The sequence below is a fragment of the Cajanus cajan genome, chromosome 8 (genome assembly GCF_000230855.2).
Source record: "Cajanus cajan strain Asha chromosome 8, NIPB_CcT2T_4, whole genome shotgun sequence".
NCBI classification, from domain to species: domain Eukaryota; kingdom Viridiplantae; phylum Streptophyta; class Magnoliopsida; order Fabales; family Fabaceae; genus Cajanus; species Cajanus cajan.
In genome coordinates this window covers 28,796,331-28,823,133 of record NC_138524.1, presented here as the reverse complement: position 1 = coordinate 28,823,133, position 26,803 = coordinate 28,796,331, and the positions used below count along the sequence as shown (strand labels likewise).

Here is a 26,803-nt window from a genome sequence, read left to right as displayed (position 1 = left end):
AAGTTTCAAGGTGTGAAAATTATTTATAACATTTTCAGAACCAGATAATCAATTATTTTAAAGGATAATCGGTTATTTTGTTCATCATGATTTCTGAAAATCAACTAAGAACAAAATAATCGATTATTTTGCAGGATAACCGATTATTCCAGAGAGTGCTTCCTAGGATAATCGATTACTTCACAAATAATTGATTATTACTGCAAGGCATCCTTTTCACCTGTTGCTGTAATAATCAATTATATTTAATAATCGATTATTTTGAGTCAGTTTTCAAAAACATTGTTTTATATCTCAAAATAAATTTTCAAGTATCTAACTCATCATCATACTCACTCTTAGTCAAATTAGATTAAAATTGACTCATGCACAAAGCACAGACATGAAAAATAATCTAAACAAAATAATACAACTTATGAGCTATCCGTATTACACATCATAATAGCCATATTTTCTTCTTGACTTTGTTTTTGACTTCTTGATGTCCTTGGTCAGCTTTGATTCTCATAATCCACATTTTGTTATCATCAAAACCTTTATTCTCCAAGTTTGAGTTGATTCACCACTCCATGAATCTCAACAACTCTCTCAGTCATTCACACCCCGACACAACAAAAATGGGTCACCAAATTTATGGGTTTCCACTTTGATATCCTCTATAGGCCAGGCAAATACAATGGTGTCGTCGATGCTCTGTCCTGCTCGAAAGACCCCTCCCTGCTGACATTTTTTGTCTCGTCGTCTCCTGTGGCCTCTTTCATTCAAGAATTACAGCATTATTACACTCATTCCATGGATGGAAAGACTCTCAAGGACAAATTAATGAAACAAACCACCAGTCATGACCACTTCACCTTTTGCAATGATCTTCTATTTTTCAAAAGGCGCCTTTTCATTTCAGAGACCTCCAACTACTGCTAACAACTCCTCAAAGAATACCATTGCACTCCCTCTGTTGGCCACTCTAGCGTAAAACCAACGCTCTCTCGGTTGTCAGTCTCCTTTTACTGGCCATGCATTATAGCTGATGTGCGCAACTTCATTCGCCAATGCATCACCTGTTAGCAAAATAAATACCTGCCACACAAACCCTCAGGGTTACTCCAGCCATTGACTGCATCTAAGAGAATTTGGGAAGACATATCAATGGGTTTCATCACTCACCTTCCTTGTTCTTTTGGCCATACCACAATCTGGGTTATCTGCGATCGTCTCAACAAGTTCGCTCATTTCTTGGCATTACCTACCACATACACCGCTGCTCAACTCGCCCAAAGCTTCATTGTCAACATCTGCCGCCTTCATGGAACCCCCAAATCCATCGTCTCAGATCGTGACCCTATTTTTGTCAGTTCTTTTTGGAAGGTGTTTTTTTCGCCTGCAGGGCACCACCCTTTGTTTCAACTCCACCTACCATCCCTAAACGGATGGCCAAAAGGAGGTCCTGAACCGCACCCTGGAAACGTACTTGCATTGTTACGTAGGATACCTTCCCCGCACATGGTACCACTTTCTACACCTTGAGGAATACTGGTACAATACCTCTCGCCACTCCAGCCTAGTACAACCCCATTTCACGTTGTGTATGTTAAATCAGGCGAAGAAACTCCCAACGAAGTTTTAAGTGAGACAAATATAATACATGTTGTTATCTCTAACAAGTGTGTTAGTGTGTCAAAAAAAAACATAAGAACAGGTAAAATGAAGAACAAGCATATGCATCAGATGATACACGACGATAGACGAAAGGGTAACACAAGACAAATCAAGAACAAGACGAAAGCGCGTCAAGCACAACCTAAAGCAAACATAAAGACTCAAACGAAGGCTGGTCAAAGATCATTTGAATGTCTAACCATATATGAGTTGACCAGACGGAACATGTCATGCAACCATCTGAGAAATCAAGTTTCATAGGACAATTTGAATGTCGTCCAAACTCGTAGAAGAACACACGAAGTCATCGAAACTGTGAGAAGAAAAGAAGAAAGGAGACAATCAAGCACAGAACTAGAAGCATGCATGTGTCAGAAAAAGTACATTACCTTTTCAGACAAGGACAAAATTCCACAGCTATGAGACTAGAAAAGGACAAAAAGGTTCCTAGATCCCTGCTAAACTTAAACACTACTGCTACCAATACAAAGAATACTTCTCTCAAGATCTATCACAAGAAGAAACATTTAATGCAAGAATCTGAGCATTAAATAAGGAATTCAAACTGGTCATGAACAACTATATCAGCTTCAACGAATATATGCAACGGGAAAATCTTATAAGCCTATAAATATGTAATAACCTCGAATCGAAAAAGGCTAGCATTGCCCTGGGCTATTACTTGATTGTAAGAATGATTAAATGGAGATCAGGCCCAATAAACAAAAAGAACATGTACTTTAGTGTATTTCTTTCTATAGGCTAAGGAGTTCTAAGTGTAACTTAGGAATGTGTACTTAGGGAGAGAAATATGTGTAAAGCCTGAAGAGGCTAGGGAAGATTACTTGTAAAGCCCGGAGGGGCTTGTCAAAGAATACTCACTGAGAGCCAGAAGTGGCTGAACAAAGAATACTAGCACTGGTGAGTGAAACTGGCGGGCCAGGAGTTGGTCGAGAATACTCACTAAGAGCCAGAAGTGGCTGAATAAAGAATACTAGCGCTGATGAGTGAAGCTGGCGAGCCAGGAATGGTCGAGAATACTTGGGGAACCAAAAGTGGTTTAAGAATACTATAGATGGTGAGTGAATCTAGCCAACCAGGACTGGTTGAGAATACTCATGACCAGGAGTGGTCGATAATACTTGGACCAAGAGTAGTTCTGACCTGGACAGTCCATAATACTCATTACTAGCCTGAAGAGGATGATAAGAAAATACTAGCATTGGTAAGGGAAGCCAATGGGCCAGGAGTGGTCGACAATACTTCTGTATTGAATTGCATATCTAGTGGAACCCTTCAGTTGAAGGAGACTGGACGTAGCTCAGTTGAGCAAACCAGTATAAAAATGCTTGCACCAATTACTTATATTTCATACATAAATTCTTCTTAATTGACAAATCGTATTGAAAAACTTCATCTACCGTCCGTTTTTCTTTTAAACTACTTTTCAGACAAAGACGCAAATTTTGTTTAAGAAATATATTACATTGAGAAGCTTTATCTACTGCCTATCTTTAAACGAAACGATTTTGAAAAATGAAAATGTGAGAGCCTCAATCATTATTGTCATATAAAACATTCTCCTTCAGCAGATGATAAATCCTTCAGACGCAATGACCTTGTGTTAAGAAAATTTTGCATAACCGTCTGATATCTAAAAGTACATTGGACGAAGAATATTACTCTTGCGAAAATGGCTTAAATTTTTTTTCCTACACACACACATATTCAACCCCCCATTCTATGTGTTTCATGTCTAACTTTAGTGTCGCACTCCTCCAGCTACCATAGACTTATTTCCCAGCCCCTCTTTGCCCATCACCGTTGCTGCCATCATAAAGGAACATAAAGATATAGTCAAAATCATCAAAAGCAACCTATTATGTTCCAAAAAATGCATGAAAGCTCTGGCAGATTCCAAACGTTCAGACCTTACCTTTAATGTCAATGATTGGTTCCTCCTCCACCTCCAGCCATATCACCAATCCATAGTGGCCCGCCGCTCCTCCCACAAACTCAGTCGTCGCTATATCGATCTGTTCCAAATCTGACGTCGCATCGACCCTGTCGCGTACGACCTCACTTTGCCACCAACCTCCCAAATTCACTCTGTTTTCCAAGTCCCAAAACTTCACCCTTACAAGGGTCCTATTCCCCCCTCTTCTCCCCAACCATTACCATCGGATTTTCTCTACCCTCCGGAAGCCCCAAACCCTCCGTCTTTTCCCATTTCACATGCTTCACCTGAACCCCTCATATCTCCAACTCAAATACCCCCTGACCCAACTACAACCCATCATAACTCAAACTCTGCACCTTGACACACGTGCCTAACTTCATCTTCCACTAAATCAACACCTTGAAAACACAAACGTATCCTCTCCACCCATCTCAAGTGCGATCCGTGCCTTGCCATCTTCCACCAATCAATTTCTGCCACCTCACATCCTTGAGGACAAGGTCATTTTCGGGCCTGATGGCAAAGCTAGGAGAAGTGAAAGATGAACCACTCCTTGACTTCACCAAGTGTAGGATCCTCTTCTTGGAGACTTGAATCGAATGGATTGAGCTTGTTTGATTGAAGAACACGAAGCAAGAAAGCCTAGGCTAGAGAAGGAAGTGATGGAGGACCATCCTTGAAGACACATGTGGGCCCCATCACTAGGTCCATGGCTAGGAGGGTCGAAGAGGAGGAGGGTGTTCACACACCTAGGGATACTCTCCTCATGATCATAGAGTATTAGTACCCTCCTAAGCCTCATTAGTATAGGGTTTATTTTATTTGCCAATTTTACCCTTGTATTTTGGGGTATTTTAGTCATAGGATTTATTTTCTTTGTATTTCCTATTTTACCCTTGTATTATGGGGTGCTTTAGATGATTAGGGTTTTTTAATTTGGGCTAGGGTATTACATAGGAGGTGACGCCTAGTTTGGTGAGTTTGGACCTATTTTTGGTGATTAGAAAGGCTTAGGCCCAATGGTGGGCAAAGGTTGCATGGATTTATCATGCACCTTGTTATAGCCAATCTAATCCCTTAGATTCCAAACTTGGCCACCAAGTTGCATCTAGGGTTAATTTGGCATTACATTTAGAGTGCATTTGGCCTTGGCATTTTCGGCCATGCAACCCTAAATGCAACTTCTCCTATAAATACCCCACACCCCACCACTTGTAAATACTTTGGATTATATGAATTTGAGAGAGCACATTTTGCCTCAAATCCTCATCCTTAGTCCCTAGGGTTGCTTCGGCTAGCCTACCTCCATTCTCCACCCTTGGAGAGTGAAACCTAGAGTGGCCTCCACCTACCTTAGAGTGAGCCAACTTAAATCACCAAACACCATCTCCTAAATAGCTTCCGCCCAAACACCTCCTTTCCCACATCAATTTCCTTTCCTTCACCAAGCACCTACCTTTGTCTTCCTTGTTGAACCTAGATCAAGGGCAAGGCTTCCTCTCCTTCATCTCTACGTCATTTCATGGAGAAGGAACCCATCAAGTGGTATCAAGAGCCAAGGTTCTTCAAGGGTAACATTATCTAGTACTTTGAGTCTTCTTTGAGTCTTTGTTTTTGCTTTCGGTCATGTCTCCTACTCCTTGCTTCTTTGTGTGGCCGAATAGCTTTAGGGTTAACATCTTGTCCTTGTGAGCCTTCCTTGCCATTTTAGGTTCCATTGTTAGGTTTGCCATGTTTTTCATTTTTTAGGTTGAGTCTCACATGAAAAATGCCATGAACATGCTTTTCTATTTTTGAATCCACCTAAAGTTTTGTCATTTTTGTTTCCTATAATTTGTCTACATATTTTTCCATGTATGTGCCAAACACTTTGCATGATTACATGAACATAAATATATGCCATATTGCATGATAGTGGGCGTGACATTTAGAAGCCTTTCTAGAGGTCATTCATGCATGCTAAATAGTACTAGCATGTTCCTTGTATTTTTGAGTTTCCATGTGTAAAATGCTTCCTTGCACATGCATATAACTTGCTGCCCACTTTTCCCTTGCATTCCACTTGTTTTGGTTAATTTTGTATGCTTAAAGGAACCCTAAAAGAATCTAAGAGGTGGCTGAAAAAAAAATTTTTTGCAAACAACTTGTACCAACTAGTACAAAACCATTTCCACTAAAAAGATTCCTTAAGGAACCACTAAGAAACCGCCACTTGTCATCCTCTCTTCTCCTAAATTTTTAACCTAATTTTTGACCAACCACAAGTGCAAAACCTAAGCAACATTTGGGCTTAATTTTAAAAAAAAAATTCGGACCCAAGACATATTAACAACAAGATTGCCGTGAGCAACAAAGAACAAAAGAACAAAAAAAAAATTCTTGGACCAAAAAGGACTTGTTGCTAGACTTGTGGACTTGGACAATACCTAAGCATTTGGGAGTTGGACTTATGACAATTTGACCACATTTTGGGACTTTTCCTTTGGCTGGACCGAAAACCATAAAGGACTTAATCAAGTGGACTAAACACTAAACTCATTCTAGTGCTTTCTAGGAATACTCTTTGTGTGCTTCCCTTTATTTGATTGAGTCTTAATTTTTTTTTGCTTGTCTTTCTTGGCCTCTTTTGTTTGTCTCCATCAATTCTCTTTGAGTTTAGCCTTTCCTAATTGTGCTTTTCAGTTTTTATTTCTTGGACTCTTGCTTTGGGTTGGTTTCATTTTCATTGTAGGTCCAAAACCCACTCTAGTCAATCTTCACACCTTTGGTGGATTTGAGTGGAGGGGTGAACCGAATCCAAGCCTAGCCTTTGGAGGGACTTACACCATACATCAAGGAGTGAACAAACACTTGGAGAGGTCTAACAAGTTTGTTCATTGTGAAGGGACCCATTTGGAGGAGTTTGAAGACTTAAACCTTGATTTTGCTTGATTTTGTTGCTTAAATTCTCTCTCGGCCTCTTTGTTGTTTTTGGCCTTAGTTTCATTATTTTGGTTTGTAATTTGGCCATTTTTAAACCTCTTCAACTTGGTTTTAGTTCGTGTAGTTGAAGGTGATTTGAAAACCTTCACCTAGGACCTCGACTAGAACATGTTTTAAGTGCTTTCCTTTTGCATGTTTTAAAGCTTTTAGTAGTATAATTGCTTAGGACTTTATCTTTGTGCAATTACGTTTAGAAGGCTTGTTTTGCCTATTAGGGGTAACGTGCACACACTCACTTTTGATTGTGCCAATTCGTTTTGTAAGAAAAAGTAGAAAAGGCTTAGTGATTTTTACTTGATAGGGCTTGGTTATTAAGTGATTCTTTGTAGTCCACCTCCCCTTGAAAGTTCACTTTGTACACTTAGGTCTTTTCTACCTATCTTGCACTTGAAAACCCTTTTTGTGAAAACCTTTTTATCACTCACTCTTTGTGAAAACCCTTTTCAATCCTTTTTCTTGATCAAAGATGAGTGATCATTCTAGTGTCCATGGTCATAATTCTCGTAGCACTAGGTCTAGTGTTAGGGATGAACTTAGGGAATTGAAAGAGTACCTAAGAAAAAAAGAAGAGGAAAATATAAAAAGAGAGGAAGAATTAAGAAGAAAAGAAAAAGAGTTGGAAAAGAATAATGATGAAATAAAAAGATTGCTAGAAAGACTAGTTGTGGGAGGAGAGGCTAGTGGTTCAAGACCAAAAGTCACTTCTCCTCAACCTTCAAGAGGTAAGGGGCATGTGCATTCAAGTATTCATGAGGAGGAAGGGCATCACACCCAACCTCCAAGTGATACCTTCATTAGTAGCCATCACAATGATGGTTACTATCAAAGACCCCCAAGGCATCATAGACATAGGGAGTCTTCCAATAGGGAACCTAACATCACTCTTCCCCCATTTCATGGCAAAGATAATGTTGAAAATTATCTAGATTGGGAAATGAAAGTTGAACAACTTTTCTCTTGCCATGGAATAAGTGAAGATAGGAAGGTTTCTTTAGCAACCCTTAGCTTCCAAGGGCATGCTATGTATTGGTGGACCTCCTTAGAAAAAGAAAGAAGAATAAACCATGAGCCTCCAATTCAATATTGGAATGAGCTCCGTAGTGCCTTAAGAAGGAGGCATATTCCTCCATACTATGACCGAGAGCTTATGGATAAGCTTCAAAGATTAAAACAAGGGTCCTCTAGTGTGGAAGAATATAGGCAATCTATGGAGTTACTCATGATGAGGGCTGGGATAAGGGAAGAAGAGAGGACCACCATCTCAAGATTCCAAAGTGGTCTTAACCTTGAAATAAGGGACAAAGTTGAGCTCTTACCATATAGAGATTTGAATGAGCTTGTTCAACTTTGTTCTAGAGTGGAGCACCAACTCAAAAGAAAAACTTTTAGAAAAGACTCCACTCCATCTTATTCCAAGAGTTTCAAGAAGGAGGGCCCCTCTTCCAATCCTTTCCCTAAAGAAAAAGAAAAAGAAACCTCTCAAAAGACAACTTCCAAAGACACTAAGACAAGTGACATCAAGTGCTTTAAGTGTCTTGGTCGAGGGCACATTGCCTCTCAATGCCCAACAAAGAAAACCATGATTTTAAAGGGCCAAGACCACTATAGTAGCCTTGATGAAGCTACTTCTTCATCTTCAAGTGATGAAGAAAACTTAGAGTCCGAGGAAGAAACTCACCCTTGTGAAGGAGACTTGTTAATGGTTAGAAGGCTTCTTGGAAACCAATCTAGTACCCTAGACCAATCCCAAAGAGAGAACTTGTTTCACACAAGATGCAAGGTTTTAGAAAACACTTGTTCTCTTATTGTGGATAGTGGATCTAGTTGCAATTGTTGTAGTACTAGATTGGTGGATAAGCTATCCTTAACTACGATACCTCACCCAAAACCTTACAAATTACAATGGATCAATGAGGAGGGAGGTATTGAAGTTAATCAACAAGTGAATATACCTATCTCCATTGGCAAATACCAAGATGAAATTTTATGTGATATAGTGCCATTGGATGCTAGTCATATTCTACTTGGGAGGCCTTGGCAATTTGATAAAAAAACTATTCATGATGGCCTAACCAACAAAATAAGTTTCCATCACTTAGGTAAAAAGATTGTGTTGTGTCCTCTATCACCTTTTCAAGTGTGTGAGGACCAACTCAAGATGAAAATCAAAAGAGAGGGAGAAAAAAAAAGTAGAAAGCCAAAGAAAGAAAAAAAAGACTTTTCCCTTAAGAATAAAGAAGGGAAAGAGGAGGTGCCAAGTTTAGAGGCAAGTGTCCCCTCTAAAGAAGTTGTTCACAAAAGTGTTTTATCCCTTAAAAATGATATCAAAAACACACTTTTGATTGAACAACCTTTGTACCTTCTCTATTTCAAAGAGACACTTGCTGCCACTAGTCATGAGCTTGAGTCTCTACCTCAAGAGGTTCAAAAACTTTTAAAAGAGTTTGATGATCTATTTCCTCAAGAAGTCCCAAGTGGACTTCCACCTTTAAGAGGAATAGAACATCAAATAGACCTCATACCGGGTTCTAGTCTTCCTAATAGGCCCGCCTATAGGACTAACCCACAAGAAACCAAAGAGATAGAAGCTCAAGTTGATGACTTGTTGAAGAAGGGTTGGGTTCAAAAGAGCCTTAGCCCTTGTGCTGTCCCCGTTCTTTTGGTGCCCAAGAAAGATGGCAAATGGAGGATGTGCACTGATTGTAGGGCCATCAATAACATTACAATAAAGTATAGGCACCCAATCCCTAGGTTAGATGATATGTTAGATGAATTACATGGGGCCGTCATATTTTCCAAAATTGACCTTAAAAGTGGTTATCACCAAATTCGAATCAAAGAAGGTGATGAGTGGAAAACCGCTTTTAAGACCAAATTTGGTTTATATGAGTGGTTGGTGATGGCTTTTGGCCTCACTAATGCCCCTAGTACTTTCATGCGCCTAATGAATCATATTCTTAGGGATTGCATAGGTAAATTTGTGGTTGTCTACTTTGATGACATCCTTGTGTATAGTAAGACCTTAGATGAACATCTTGGACATCTAAGGCAAGTCCTAATAATTCTTAGAGTCAACCACCTCTATGCCAACCTTGAAAAATGCACTTTTTGTCAAGAACAAGTTAAATTTTTGGGCTTCATTGTTGGCAAAGAGGGAGTACAAGTTGACTCCGAGAAAATAAAGGCTATCCAAGAATGGCCCACCCCAAAAAGTGTTGGAGAAGTTAGAAGCTTTCATGGCTTAGCTAGCTTCTATAGAAGATTTGTAAAAGACTTCTCCACACTTGCATCCCCTCTTAATGAGCTTGTTAAGAAGGATGTACCCTTCCTTTGGGGTGAAGCCCAAGAAAAAGCATTTAAAAACCTAAAAGAGAAACTCACCAATGCACCCATTCTAGCTCTACCAAATTTTGATCAAACCTTTGAGCTAGAATGTGATGCATCCGGTTTGGGCATAGGTGCTGTGTTACTTCAAGGAGGTCACCCCATTGCTTACTTTAGTGAAAAACTTCATGGGGCCACCTTGAATTATCCCACCTATGACAAGGAACTTTATGCCCTCTTAAGAGCTCTCCAAGTTTGGGAGCACTACTTGGTGACTAAAGAATTTGTTATTCACACCGACCATGAGTCACTCAAGTATCTTAGAGGGCAAGGAAAGTTGAATAAAAGGCATGCAAAGTGGGTGGAATATCTTGAACAATTCCCCTACATCATCAAATATAAGAAGGGAAAGAGCAATGTGGTAGCCGATGCCCTTTCAAGGAGGCACACCTTGCTCTCCACCTTAGGAACTCAAATACTTGGCTTTGATGATGTCAAGGAATTGTATGAGCTTGATTTAGACTTCCAAGCCACTTATGCCAAATGTCTCCAAAAGCCTTTTGATGGATTCTATTTTCTTGAGGGGTATCTTTTTAGAATGGGCAAACTTTGCATACCCCAAGGATCCATTAGAAATCTTTTGGTCAAAGAAAGTCATGAAGGAGGTCTCATGGGCCATTTTGGGGTTGATAAAACCCTAAGTTTCTTGAAAGCTAAATTTTATTGGCCACACATGAGAATAGATGTCCAAAGGCATTGCTCCAAATGCATTACTTGTTTGAAAGCTAAATCAAGAGTAATGCCTCATGGACTCTATACCCCCCTTCCTATAGCTAGCTCCCCTTGGGTAGATATTAGCATGGACTTTGTGCTTGGTCTTCCAAGAACTCAAAGGGGATTTGACTCCATCTTTGTGGTAGTGGACCGTTTTAGCAAAATGGCTCATTTTATACCATGCCACAAAGTGGATGATGCTAGCTATATAGCTAAACTTTTCTTCAAAGAAGTGGTCCGTTTGCATGGTCTACCCAAAACAATTGTGTCCGATAGGGATGCCAAGTTCCTTAGTCATTTTTGGAAAGTTTTATGGGAAAAACTAGGAACTAAGCTCCTCTATTCTACTACTTGTCATCCTCAAACCGATGGCCAAACCGAAGTAGTAAATAGATCTCTATCCACTTTGTTGAGGGTACTCCTCAAAGGAAATAAGAAAACTTGGGATGATTGTCTCCCCCATATAGAATTTGCATACAATAGAGTAGTCCATAAGACTACTAATCTTTCCCCCTTTGAAGTTGTCTATGGCTTTAACCCAATCACTCCTCTTGATCTTTTGCCCCTCCCTAATACCCCTTCCTTGTTTCACAAAGAAGGAGTATCTAGGGCAAATTTCATTAAGAAATACCATGAAAAGATCAAGAGTCAAATTGAACAACAAACTCAAAAATATGCCAAATACAACAACAAAGGAAGAAAGAAAATCACTTTTGAAGTAGGGGATTGGGTTTGGCTTCATTTGAGGAAGGATAGATTTCCTACTCAAAGGATGTCCAAACTAAACCCTAGGGGAGATGGACCATTCCAAGTTCTTCACAAAATAAATGACAATGCATATATATTAGACCTTCCTTCTGCATATGGCACTAGCTCATCTTTTAATGTTTGTGATCTCACACCATTTTTAGGAGCTGAGGAGTTGGATGAAGAAATTAATCTGAGGACAGATGCTTCTCAAGAAGGAGGGGATGATGGAGGACCATCCTTGAAGACACATGTGGGCCCCATCACTAGGTCCATGGCTAGGAGGGTCGAAGAGGAGGAGGGTGTTCACACACCTAGGGATACTCTCCTCATGATCATAGAGTATTAGTACCCTCCTAAGCCTCATTAGTATAGGGTTTATTTTATTTGCCAATTTTACCCTTGTATTTTGGGGTATTTTAGTCATAGGATTTATTTTCTTTGTATTTCCTATTTTACCCTTGTATTATGGGGTGCTTTAGATGATTAGGGTTTTTTAATTTGGGCTAGGGTATTACATAGGAGGTGACGCCTAGTTTGGTGAGTTTGGACCTATTTTTGGTGATTAGAAAGGCTTAGGCCCAATGGTGGGCAAAGGTTGCATGGATTTATCATGCACCTTGTTATAGCCAATCTAATCCCTTAGATTCCAAACTTGGCCACCAAGTTGCATCTAGGGTTAATTTGGCATTACATTTAGAGTGCATTTGGCCTTGGCATTTTCGGCCATGCAACCCTAAATGCAACTTCTCCTATAAATACCCCACACCCCACCACTTGTAAATACTTTGGATTATATGAATTTGAGAGAGCACATTTTGCCTCAAATCCTCATCCTTAGTCCCTAGGGTTGCTTCGGCTAGCCTACCTCCATTCTCCACCCTTGGAGAGTGAAACCTAGAGTGGCCTCCACCTACCTTGGAGTGAGCCAACTTAAATCACCAAACACCATCTCCTAAATAGCTTCCGCCCAAACACCTCCTTTCCCACATCAATTTCCTTTCCTTCACCAAGCACCTACCTTTGTCTTCCTTGTTGAACCTAGATCAAGGGCAAGGCTTCCTCTCCTTCATCTCTACGTCATTTCATGGAGAAGGAACCCATCAGGAAGTATCCTAGCTTGAAGGCTCAAAGGATTGCTCACTTCAAAAGGTAGGAACTAAGGGAGTTTCCTAGGGTTTTGAAGGCAATTCTCTCACGGTGACTCTTGTAGAAATTTGGCTGAAGAATTTTCAAAAATTTCATATATGCAAAAGTGATTACAAGGTGTTAGGAGGGAGGCTTTTATAAATCCGGAATTAGGGACACTTGGCGCCAATGTGGAGGCTTCACATGTGGCGCCAAGATTTGAATTCAAATTTGAATTTTGAATTCAAATCTTAACCCACATGTACATCACCGGATTCCAAGGGCTAAGTGTACATTTAAGTTTGATTTAATTTGCATTTAGGGTTGAATTTGAGTCACACATGTTCAGCCAAGGTGGCGCCAACCTTGTGACTCAAAATGCAACTTAAATGCAAGCTAAATTAAACCTAGTTTTGCCTAATCCTCTTAAACAAGTATTCCTCCTTAAATCTCCTTAAATCCTATACTAATGACCTAAATACAATAGTCAATGAAATACAATGAATAGGAAAAATTACAAGAATGAAAATGAGTCCAATATTGGGTACCAAAAGCCTAAAGGCCCATGAAGCCCAAAACTAAACCCAATAAGCCTATGGTTCAAAATGCTACTCTATGTGGTCCAAAATACAAGACCAAATTATATGAAACCTATACTAATAGAAAAACAATAAATACATCAATATGGCCCATGTGAAACTCATATTGGGCCTTCAAGGCCCATCGGGCCCATTGGGGCTTGTAGACACCCAATTTCGTCCGGGGGGCATACAATTAGCAAAATAGGACATCAGAGGGCCCAAATCAATTTTTTTAGTGGCCTAGAACGGGCCGTTCCAAAATCGGAACGGGCCATTCCCAAGTCCAGAACGGGCCGTTCTGGAATTGGAACAGGCCGTTCCAAACCAATCAAAAGGGCTAAAAAATTTAGGTTGGAACGGGCCGTTCTAGGCCAGAACGGGCCGTTCCAAACCCATCAAATGGCCTAAAATGTGTTCCCCAGAACGGGCGTTCTGAAATCAAAACGGGCCGTTCTGGTTCCCCGGAACGGGCCGTTCTGATTTCAGCACGGGTCGTTCTAGGGTACAAAGTTAACACTTAACGTTCGGATCCGAAACGGGCCGTTCCGAATCCAGAACGGGCCGTTCCGGCCCACATCTGATGCCTATAAATAGGAAATCTCGGGCACAGTTCAAGGGACCCCCGAAAATTTCGTCCAGCACTCTCTAGAGCTCGAAATTTCTCTCTTTTTCTCTCTCTCCTATTGTATTTCTTAAGTATTGTGAGGCATTTGTGTAGTGTGAAAGGTTGCCACAAAGCACCTTTTTTGAAGATCCAATAGAGCTCATTCAAGAGGTATTTCAGTCAATTTTCTTTTCTTTATTTTATTTCTTATCTTTAATAAATATTGTTTATAATAAAAGCAATCATGTAGATATTTTAGGATTAATTGTATAATTTAATTTTTAAGCATGTAAATAATTATTAATAAAAGGGGATCTAATATTTAATTTATTATTTCTTATTACGTTAACTTCATCATAGGGTACCGATTTAGGGCGCTGTAGGGGTGTTTAATACCTTCCCTACACGTAACCGACCCCCGAACCCAATTTTGGTTAGCAAGGCCATTATTGAACTTTTAAAAACCTTTTCTTTTTCCAATGTTTTGAGTAAAACATTGGTGGCGACTCCATGAACTCATTTTTCAAAACCATTAATTAAGGATTAGGGTGGTGTCCGGGCATTCCTTAATTGATGAGCCTTTTAAAAGGATGTCTAAACCATTAGTCGCGAGATCGGAAATTTTCGGGTTGCGACGGATGGCGACTCCACTGGGGACGTTTAAAGAGGGTCAGGCCCATTTAATTGATGAAGTTAATAAAATAAAAATAATAATTCAAATATTTTTCCCCTTTACTTTGTTTTCTTTATTTGTTTGGCTTAAATATTTGTTTGCTTGTTTAAATTCAGCATTTGTTTGAAATAAAAATTGTACACAATCCTTTGCACACAACAGTTCCCCCTACACCCGGGGGCATGAGGGTATTAACCATAGGGAGTGGTTGACGTACGACCGGCCCAAGTTTGGCCTTAGAGCCTGCGAGCCTTGTCGGAAATCACACTCAAGGTGATAACTGGTTACTCTAGCCTGAAATACTACGACAGACCTTAGAGTTTGCCAGGTGACGGCGACAGAGATACTGGGTCCCTGTAATGGGGGCACCTTGGGGGCCTTAAAGACCAGTGAGATTAGAACCGTCCTATACAACGCACTTTTCTTGACAGGGACCACAGACCAAGGATTTGATCATGATCGTTCGTGGGTGTACATTTGTTTGAGCATATGTGTGTTGCATTTGTTGTGTTCTCTTTTCTTTCATTTCAAATAGAAAGATATTATAGACAAACAAACAGATATCAATAAATAAATAAAAAACTAAAACTAACGCTCTTCTGTATACCCTAACTCTAAAGCATCATATAGGATAGTTTATTTTATAAAAAAAAAAGTATAGCAAAAATCATGCACCATTCCCCTTTAGTAACAAAAAAAATAATAAAATTTAGGCAAAAACAAATATCATGCATTTTTTAGTTTAGCATATGCATTCATTAGAAATGGAAGACACATATAATAGTATGCAAAGATGTTCTCTAAACAAAAATCAATGAGAATGATATTCATTGAATTTCTCAAGTGACTTTGTATCCTATTCTAGGTTTCATATAGATAACATGGCTTCCTTGTAAATATTAAATAAGAATAAAAAAGGAAACTTAATCTGTGTGTGTTAACCGTATAATGGAAATTACTGTAATCAAGCGCGAACCCGACACATCAAATCGGGGAACATTTATCAGTAATTGGGGGCATCACATGTCCAAATTGACGATTAAAACACCGAGACTTTTCCGTGCGGAAACGACAATTGACGGGATAAGAGGAATGACCAACAATGGACGAATCCTTGCTTTTTAGGGAATTACAAGACAAAACCCAATTGAAGAATAAAGGCATTGCATACAAAAACCCGCTAGGACGAAAACCCGAAAAGGGCGTCCTAGGCAAAAATTAGGGTAAAGAAAAAAGAATCAAAATCCCGATAGGATACGTCCTATGCAAAAGTTAGGGATACATAAAAATAAAAAAAATAAAAAAAAAGTAATGCCTGCTTGAGTTGAAAACCGAAAGTCGGCTTGAATATTCCCTTTAGAAAGCAAGAATTAATAAAGGTTTCACTCCGAAGTCAAAACACCCACATTCAAGCAAGTGGGAATGCATTCCTAACGTAGTTCAACCAATCGTCAACCATGCCTCTCAAGGGGGCAACCTCTGTCTATCTCTCTGTGTATGAATCACGAACTCGGGGCATGCCCGGGCCTTCGAGCTTTGCTAAAGGGGCACGTGTAGATTGAAAATTCCATTTTTATGCCATACCCTTTTCTACTTCATTTCTCTTCTCCCTTTTATCTACTCTAAGCCTTGTCAATAAACCATAAATAAACAAGTACATTTGAAATAAGGACATCATTAGAAACAATGGCTTTATACAAAATAAATAAATAAATAAAGATCAATCAAACTTAGCATGACTTGTGGATAAAAGCCCAAAAAAAATTAGTGCAAGGGGCATCCCCCTTTAATGGAGTAATGAAAAATGATCACAAATCCTGCAAAGACAAAAGCCCGTCGGGAAACCCACTAAAGGGGCTGGGCAAAAGTTAGGGCAAGATCTGCTAGGCAACCCACAATTAAAAAGGGTAGCCTAGGCAAAAGTAAGGATCAAAAGAAAATGTCCGCTAGGGAACACATCTCAAGTAACCTAGGCAAAAGTTAGGACAAAGCAGCATCCCGAGCTGAAAACCGAAAGGCGGCTCGAGAAGATCATTTAATCAATATGCAATCCCAAGTCATCGCTTAACTCTGAAGGAAATAATAAGCTAACGCGGAAAATGATTTCCTCACTTTGAATGTGCTTGTTCATCAGCCTAAACCACCAAAGCCTACCTTGGCCAGCCATTCTTTTAAAAAACCCTTTTGGAAAAAGCATCCATTCTAACAACCCTTCTAAAAGAAAATATCCATTCTTCTAAAAAAAAACCTTTTTGGGAAAAACATCCATTCTAACAACCCTTCTGAAAAAAATACAAACATCCCTTCTTTCTTTTCTCTTGACCTTTATGGCATTAAAATGAGACCGAAAATATACACGGAGAATGCACAGTGAATACTCACAAAGGAAAGATCGAGATGTCCCTGAACGGAGTTGGGAGACGCTTGACTACACATTGACTACATAATCAAGGAGCCACTGAAACCTTGAGTTCAAAAGAACATATCCCGGCGATAATCACAAACGACATGGATAAAAAGAAATCGTCAACATTGACCTTAACACGTACAGGTTAATTTCCTAACAAAAAAATTGAATTGCATCTTTAGGAATAAACACATGAGTATAAACTGCATCGCATGCATATGAGTTAGGGGCATATGGAAGGGCGTTACACAAAAAAAATAAATAAATAAAAGAATCATTCTTGTCTTGCATTTTCATTGCATCCATGCATCCTACTTGCTATGGGTCATAAAGACTCATCAAGACAAAGCACTCGTAAAAGCTTAATAGCCAAGCATGAGTCGAAGCGGTGTCAAATGGCAACCCCAAGTGATTCTATGTGCCCACTAAGAAAATACATATCAATAGTGGAATAGAATGGAATCGACTGAAGAAGCAAAACCATAAGCATGAAGAGGCCATCACGCCTTACTCCTCAATTGAATGAAGGATGATTCAAGAGAATGCCAAGACTAGGAATGGTTTCCTTACCAAAGCCAGAAGTGGCTTCCAAAATAATACTCGTCAATAAATATTAAGCAAATAACAACATCATCATAGGATGGGATCCCTCCACCAATGATGATAACAAAAGATAAAACAGAAAAAAGGCAAGCTTCATACATGTTAAAAAGTCGAAGCATTTTAAAAAAATAGCAGAAAAAGGCAAGCTTCAAATGTGAAAAAGCCGAAGCTAAACAAAGAAATAAAAAAAACCTACAACAAGAAGGCGCCTGGAGAGGCATCACAATACTCAAGCGGCAGGGGCAACATTGGAATCCCTGCCAGCCATCCACTTCTCTGCCCACCAACACAGGGGCACAATAAACATCTCCTGCCCATCCACCTAGGGGCAGTCTTTCATTCCACAACCATCCACCAACAATCAAACAATCAATCATCAAAAGGACTCAGCAGTGCGCCTGGAGAGGCATCACAATACTCACATGGCAGGGGTAACACTAGAATCCCTGTCACCCATCAACTCCTTTGCCCACCATCACAAGGGCACCACCTACCAGTAATCCTCGTCTTTATCAGACGTCCTCCAAAAAAAAGGGGGGGCAATCACATTATTATCATCAGCAGGCAGCCTGGAGAGGCCACGCATAATAATACTCATCATTGACTCCTTCGCCCACCATCACAAGGGCACCACCTACCAGCAATCCTCGTCTTCCTCAAACGTCCTCCCAAAGAAAAGGGGAATCACATCATCACCGTTTAGCAGGCGGCCTGGAGAGGCCGGCACAATAATACTCACAATATCAACAGGCGGCCTGGAGAGGCCGGAACAATAATACTGATAATATCAGCAGGCGGCCTGGAGAGGCCGGCACAATAATACTCTCTGTCAGCAGGCGGCCTGGAGAGGCCGGCACAACAATACTCACAACATCAGCAGGCGGCCTGGAGAGGCCGGCACAATAATACTCACAATATCAGCAGGCGGCCTGGAGAGGCCGGTACAACAATACTCACAACATCAGCAGACGGCCTGGAGAGGCTACAAAAATACTACGGCCTGGAGAGGCTACAAAAATACTACGGCCTGAAGAGGCTACGAAAATACTACGGCCTAGAGAGGCTACGAAAATACTACGGCCTGAAGAGGCTACGAAAATACTACGGCCTAAAGAGGCTACGAAAATACTACGGCCTGGAGAGGCTGCGAAAATACTACGGCCTGTAGAGGCTGCGAAAATACTACGGCCTGCAGAGACTACGAAAATACTACGGCTTGCAGAGGCTACGAAAATACTACGACAACGAGGGTACCGCCGAGTTCCTCGAAGTCAAAATCGGGACCGCCGTCGAGCTCCCACCATAGGTTCGTTGAAGCCTTAAAAATCAGCACAACTTGATCGAGAGCTGCCGTCGAGCCTCTCAAATCAGTGAATGAGAATGAGGGTACCGCCGATTTCTTCAAAGTCAATATCGGGATTGCCGTCGAGCTCCACCTATGGGTCGGCTGAAGCCCAAAATATCAGTCCAGCATGGAGAGGTTGAGCTCATAATATACTCCCTCTTCAACAAGCAACAAATAAAGGAACATTATCACAAGAGAGATAATGGAGCTTCTACTCAAAGACTAAAGACCAGGTGTACAGTTTGTCAGCCTTGTTACCCAATAGAGTAAACAACTGCTCTAAAGGGTGAGGATGCGAACAAATGCACCTCTCTAAGGGAAACAGCGCAGAAGCACCAATACCAAAGAGACGAAGAGAAGACCCGGATGAAATGTCTACGTCTTTACTTGCCTTTGGAAAAGCAACACAGCTATTCCAAAGGACAAGTAAAGAGGGGCAGTGTAGACACCCAATTTTGTCCGGGGGGGCATACAATTAGCAAAATAGGACATCAGAGGGCCCAAATCAATTTTTTAGTGACCTAGAACGGGCCGTTCCAAAATCGGAACGGGCCGTTCCCAAGTCCAGAACGGGCCGTTCTGGAATTGGAACGGGCCGTTCCAAACCAATCAAAAGGACTAAAAAAGTTAGGTTGGAACGGGCCGTTCCAAACCCATCAAATGGCCTAAAATGTGTTCCCCAGAATGGGCCGTTCTGAAATCAAAACGGGTCGTTCTGGTTCCCCGGAACGGGCCGTTCTGATTTCAGAACGGGCCGTTCTAGGGTACAAAGTTAACACTTAACGTTCGGATCCGAAACGGGCCGTTCTGAATCCAGAACGGGCCGTTCAGGCCAACATCTGATGCCTATAAATAAGAAATCTCGGGCATAGTTCAAGGGACCCCGAAAATTTCGTCCAACACTCTTTAGAGCTCGAAATTTCTCTCTTTTTCTCTCTCTCTCTCCTATTGTATTTCTTGAGTATTGTGAGGCATTTGTGTAGTGTGAAAGGTTGCCACAAAGCACCTTTTTTGAAGATCCAATACAGCTCATTCAAGAGGTATTTCAGTCAATTTTCTTTTCTTTATTTTATTTCTTATCTTTAATAAATATTGTTTATAATAAAAGCAATCATGTAGATATTTTAGGATTAATTGTATAATTTAATTTTTAAGCATGTAAATAATTATTAATAAAAGGGGATCTAATATTTAATTTATTATTTCTTATTACGTTAACTTCATCATAGGGTACCGATTTAGGGCGCTGTAGGGGTGTTTAATACCTTCCCTACACGTAACCGACCCCCGAACCCAATTCTGGTTATCAAGGCCATTATTGAACTTTTAAAAACCTTTTATTTTTCCAATGTTTTGAGTAAAACATTGGTGGCGACTCCATGAACTCATTTTTCAAAATCATTAATTAAGGATTAGTCTGGTGTCCGGGCATTCCTTAATTGATGAGCCTTTTAAAAGGATGTCTAAACCATTAGTCGCGAGATCGGAAATTTTCGAGTTGCGACAGGGCTTGACTGGCCCAAACCTTCCTGTCTAACTCATTCCTCTTGGCTCCTTTAATGTGTCACCTCTTACCTTCCTAGACATGATTCCATCATCCCCTCCCTCTTGAAAAGGATTTGTCCTCAAATCACGAGGATCCATATGATGAGAACCATCACCTACATGCACAATATACCATATATGAGAGGTGAAATGTTCATTTGAAGAAAATGAATTAGGAATCCGAAGAGGAATCCTGAGATCTAGTTTCACACAGACAACTGAACTCTGAAAGATAAACTCCCTAAAACTAGAAATAGGATCCGCTACTAAGCATAACCTTGAATGAAATCCTAAAAATGTAATAACACTAAGATTAACACGATGAAAAGAATGATTTTTACAAACTAAGACATCTTGCCTAAAGTACCCTAAATGGTAACCTAGGCTTTTCCTAAAATATAAAGAAAAAACTACTAGAAAACTTCCTAAACAACTTTGGATTTGATTGTTTGCTAGATATTCATGATCATATAAACTATATTTGTCTTGTAGGGAAGGAATCAAATTAAGTTCAAAGAAATAAGAACTTCCCATAGGATCAAACATAGAATATAAGTCACTACACTTTGTATCATTAAACAATATAAACCAAAAATCGGGTGCTTTATTAAGATCACAGACATACTTTCTTCCTTGTGCACCTCCAAGGAAGTAGTATAAGAAGTAAAACTAGAAATAGTCCACTCCTTCTTCATTATATCTTGAAGTTGAAAATCCTTTGTTTGAAAATTGTGTTGTTCTTCATTCTCAACTTCAAGATTAGTGGCAGCATTAGGATAAGAGTTAAGACTTTTATGAATAAAGAGAGTACGTTTCATTGCTTGTTTGTTTATAAAATAACTCTCCTTAGTCACAAATTCTTGAGAGGAGACCCCTTCATCCTCACTCTTCCCTAATAATTTATTTTCTTTTCTTTCTTTTTTTTTCTTTTTTTTTTTATTTTTTTTTGATCCTCAAACACTTGGGGTGGTGTTAAAGGATTAAAAACAATTTCTTTATTTTTATGAGTGAATATTTTGTTAGTATGGCCATCATGTATAGTATGTTTATCAAATTGTCATGGCCTACCTAGCAAAATATGACAAGCTTCCATAGGGATCACATCACATAAAACTTTATCTTTATAATTCCCTATAGAAAACTTGACCTTCACTTGTTGATTTACCTCCAATTCCTCACCTTCATTGAGCCAATGAAGTTTATAAGGTTGAGGATGAGGAATGGTGGTAAGGGCTAACTTGTTAACCAATCTTGTACTACAACAATTAGAGCATGATCCACTATCAACAATGAGAGAACAAGGTCTTTTAGAAACTAAAAATCTTGTGTGAAAGATGTTCTCTCTTTGTGATAATGAAGTGGGACAAGATTGACTTCCAAGAAGCCTTTTGACCATAAGAAGATCACCATCAACAGGATATAACTTTTCTATTTCATGATCACTAGTTTGATCTTCACTCTCACTAGAAGAGGAAGATGATGAAGACTCTTCACTATAAATGTCTTTACCCCTTAAAATCATGGTCTTTTTGGTGGGGCATTGAGAGGCAATGTGGCCTCTTCCTAGACACTTAAAACATTTGATCTCACTCGTCTTCGAACTAGTGTGTGAGGTGACCTTTTTCTTTTCCTCATCTTTGTCAAGTTCTTGAGTTTTAGAGGGGTTTTCTTTAGCATAATTTTTAAATGAACTTCCCTCCCTCTTGTGTTCTTCCTTGTTATAAGATTTAGAGTTGGTACTTTTAAAATATTTTCTAAGAAATTGTTGCTCAACCCTTATACAAAGTTGGACCAAGTCATCAAGGTCCCTATAAGGGAGTAATTCAACTCTATCTCTTATATCAAAGTTGAGACCACTCAAGAATCTTGCAATTGTTAATCTTTCTTCCTCTCTTATTCCATCCCTCATTAGATACAACTCCATCTTTTGCCTATACTCCTACACACTCATGTTCTTTTGTTGGAGTCTTTGGAGCTTATCCATAAGCTCCCTACTATAATAAGAAGGTATGTGCCTTCTTCTCATAGCACTCCTCAATTCATTCCAATAAGCAATAGGAGGATTATTATGAAGACGCCTTTCTCTTACCAAGGCTTTCCACACCAATACATAGCTTGTCCTTGGAAATCTAAGGTGGCTAAGGGAACTTTTCTTTCCTCACCTACTTGATGACAAGTGAAGATTTGCTCCACTTTCATTTCCCAGTCCAAGTAGGCATCTACATCTTCTTTTCCATGAAAGTAAGGGAGATCAACTCTTGATTCCCTAACTTTGGGTTCCTTAATGACTCTTCTAGGCATGGGTTGGTAATATGCATCTACATTCAAACTACCCACATCCTCTTGGCTTGTGGAGCCATTGGAACTTTTAGTGGAACTCTTTTGACTTTTTTTCTTTTTAAGTTTTTCCAAAAGTTTTGCTTCTTGTTGCTTAATTTTGTATATCTCTTCCTCAAGAGCAACAAGTTGTACTTCTCTTTCAATCTTTTTTTTTCTTTTTAAAGTACCTCTTGTTGTCTCCATAGTTTTAGTGCCTCGACCTCCTTAACAATTTTAGAAAAACTTTTAGGAGATTCAAGATCACTATCACTTTGAGAAATGTGACTCATGATTAAGCAATAAGAACTTTATATGCTATGCAAAAGAGATAAAATATTTTTGGTCTTTTCTAGGAACAAAAATAACACTTGGAATTCTAAGTGTACAAGTTTCACTATCAAGGGAGGTGAGCTACTAAGAACCACTTAATAACCGAGCCTTTTCAAGTGGAAATCACTAAACTCCCTTGTGGTATTTTCAATTCCACAAAAAAAAAATTCACAAAGATTTTTATGTTGAATGCTTTTCAGAATTATTTTTGAATGTTAACTAAACGTGAAAAAATAATTCTACACAATGCTAGTCGAATTAGGGCAGTAAAGTAAACAATTTAAAGATCAAACAACTCAAAGGAAGCAAGATTAAGCAACTAGTCGTTTTGCCCTAAGTGGAAGCTTAAAACATATGAAATTTTCAAGCCACTTCCACTAGTACTACACGTGAGTGAGCTACCAAGGATTAGATATACCTGACTAGCTTCTTAATACTCCCTCCAAGATTTACAAATTGATGGAAAATACAAGAGAAATTGCAAAAATTTAAACTACTCTAGAAACAAATTTGTGGCGGCTTTAGTGACCAGTTAGTGATGGATTTGCTGTCCAAATTTTCCAACACTTGTTTAAGTGTTCCAATCCGCCACTAATCCTTGATTATGGTTGTTTCTGGACCCTGCACAAATAACACAACAAAGTGATGAATGTAGGCTGCTCACAAGGTTAATGGAAAGATCACTCTTGTGAAGGTAGGTTTAGGAAATTTTCGGTCACTAAATTAGGTCAAATTTCAAAGTCTTTTATGTCCAATTTCTTTCCTAATTTTTGTTGAGTCAATGTTTGGTCCTTAAGCAAGGATTTGAGGCCACTTCCAGCACAGAGTTTTTAGTCAAAGAAAACAAGACAAGCAACAAAAGCACAATTTAACAAGCTTATACCAAAAATTGAAGAATAAAGTGTTTAAGACAAGACTCAAAGATAGCCAAAAATGAAAGCTGAAAAATAAGACTCCAAAGAAAGCTAGCACAAAATTAGGAAGGTTCCTAGATAGGCACTAGAGTAGATTAACAAAACTAAAAAAAAAATATAAAGAAATTGAACAAGTACAAACAAACTAGTAGTTCAAAAATTTTGTGGAATTCAAGTGTATTTTCTTAATTGTTCTTCTCGACTTTTGCTTACTATATTTGCTTTATAATTTTTTTTATTCTTTTCTTTTTTTGAATTCAAATGTATATTCTAGAGAAGATACTTTCCTTTTGATTTCAAAATTTTCACAATTCCAAAGTATAAACCGGATCTACTAGAATGAAAAGTTTCAAGTGAAAAATTAATGAACTAGTGCACTAGTTTTAAGCTTTTGGTTGGATTCTTTTGTTCTTTTTTTTTATAACTATTTTGAATGATAATGCTCTGTATTTTCTCTGTTTTCCAGCCACCAAACTTTTAAAATTTGAATCCAAAACAAATAGTGCACTAGAAGTAAGATGATTCACTTAAAATTTTCAAGTTACACAAAGTTGATTCAAGAGTATTATGGAAAGTGATTTGAAAACTTACGTACACAAAGGAAACCTAACTCTAAGAGTTCACCAATGATGTACTAGTGAACATGAACTCAAATATGTAACACAAAAGCACATATAGGTAGGCACAAAGAATATAAGCAAAAACCGTGACCAATAGAAGACACAACAACACAAAAAAAAACTAGGCTAAACAAGCTATTATAGGAATTTTCAACATACAAAGGACTACACATGACTTTCTAAGACAAAACAAGTGATTCAAAAATAAAACTAATGCAATGTGAATGAAGTCCAATCACGGACACATGCTAAGGAATGGAGAATACTCAAGCAAATACAAAACGCACAAGCAAATAGGACCTAAGTGTGTTGATTGTGGAATGAAACTTAAAATACAATCAACAATTGGATCTATGGATAAAATGTTTTCAAAAATTTATAGATCCGAAAGAAACTCAAAATATGACAAACAAGAACACCAAAGACACAAAAACAAACGGTCCAAACTCAAGAACACTTATCTCCAATGAAGAACCTTGCTCTTGATACCAAAATTGATGGCAAAGCTAGGAGAAGTGAAAGATGAACCACTCCTTGACTTCACCAAGTGTAGGATCCTCTTCTTGGAGACTTGAATCGAACGGATTGAGCTTGTTTGATTGAAGAACACGAAGCAAGAAAGCCTAGGCTAGAGAAGGAAGTATCCTAGCTTGAAGGATCAAAGGATTGCACTACTAGAAAGTTACTGTTCTACATCGCCAATTCTACATCGGTTTAGGTAAAACCGATGTAAAAATTGGATACGGTGGCATATTCGTAAATATAAGTTGAATGTAAAGCAAATTTACATCGGTTATGTACAAAACCGATGTAGATCTAAATACGCGGTGACAATTTTGTAAATATTTACAAATAGATCTACATCGGTTTTCAAAATAACCGATGTAGTATTACCTCGCATGGAAGGCCTTTAGCTTCTTCACACATTCTCTATCTCTGTGTGCTAGGGTTTCCTCATCGCCAAATCCCCCCAAGATCTCTTCTGATTCTCCAACCCCGTCGGGCCCCTCTCCGCCCTCCCCCTCGCCCACGACTCCATCCTCTTCCTTGCCTACGACGGCAAGCGTCGCGTCCCCGACCCCGCCTTCAACCTCGCCAGCTTCTTCGGCCATGGACGACCTCATCGCCAAGCAGATGCGCGTCACGCACCAGGAGAATCCCCACTGCCAACTCGTCTCCTTCGACAGCGACTGCGCCAACGCCTTCCAGCACTACGTCAACGACACCCCCGCCTTCGCCGTCAAGCGCAGCTGCTTCATGTGCGGCACCGTCTCCGACGACGGCAAGGTCGAGGTCGACTTCATCTATGAGCCTCCCCAGCAGGGCTCCGAGGACCTCCAACGAGGAGAAGCTCGTCGATGCTATTGTCGTCGGCTTGGGGATGCGAAAAGTTGGCTTCATTTTCACGCAGACCATTAGCTTCAGGCTGCCGAGTATCATGCTGAGAGTGGCTTGAAGGAGTGGGTTACTGCGGTGGTCAAGCTTAAGGTCAATGAGGACATGGCCGCCGATGTGCATTTTGAACCGTTTCAGATGAGTGATGTGTGTGTTAAGTTGTTCAAGGAAGGCTGGTTCGAGACGGAGATAAAGGCTCCTATAGTTAAGTTATAGTGTTATATTTTTGCATTCAAATCAACAACGGGCTCATAACAACTACTGGAGAGGGAAACTTTGTTGTGGGATGGTGACAGATATTGGTTATGCTCCCATCTTATTGTGTATTATAATCTTTCTCACAATCCTCTTTGTCAACTGTGTTGTTGCAGGTATTTTAAAAATTGTATGCCAGTTTGCTATCCTTTTCTGTGATGAACCTTGACTGAATATTTTCACTAATTCCAGCTCCTAACCTTAAAAAGATTATTGCCATTGTTCTATAGGTGTAGTAGGTAATCTCCTTTGTCATGTATTCTTTCTATTTTTCTGTCTGATATGGTAATATACATATATGTACTTTCCTCGTATTTGTGTGATATTATATGCTTTGAATGAATACCTTCTACTGATGCATGCCTGTTGTTATGATATGAATGCTCAAATAAAATTCTTTAGGAACTCAAGTTGGATCCAAGAGTTAGGACTTATAATTAGGACTAAAACTTGACAATCTGTCCTGAAATATCAAAAAAATCTTCCAGTTTAATTCTAAACTTTCAATCTACGCTACTTTATTGATGCTATTTCAATCCAATGCAATAAAGATCCAGGTTATATAAAACGGCCAGGAGACTTGGGTACTCAAAGTGATACCGAGGTATGTGGTTATTTCATGGCTTTTGTGTAAAACAATG

At 39.3% G+C, this 26,803-nt stretch overlaps 1 pseudogene; it reads left to right on the top strand.

Annotated features, from left to right (window-relative positions):
- The first annotated feature begins 1,146 nt into the window (after positions 1-1,146).
- Positions 1,147-26,380, top strand: LOC145950379 (uncharacterized; annotated as a pseudogene).
- The last annotated feature ends 423 nt before the right edge of the window (positions 26,381-26,803 follow it).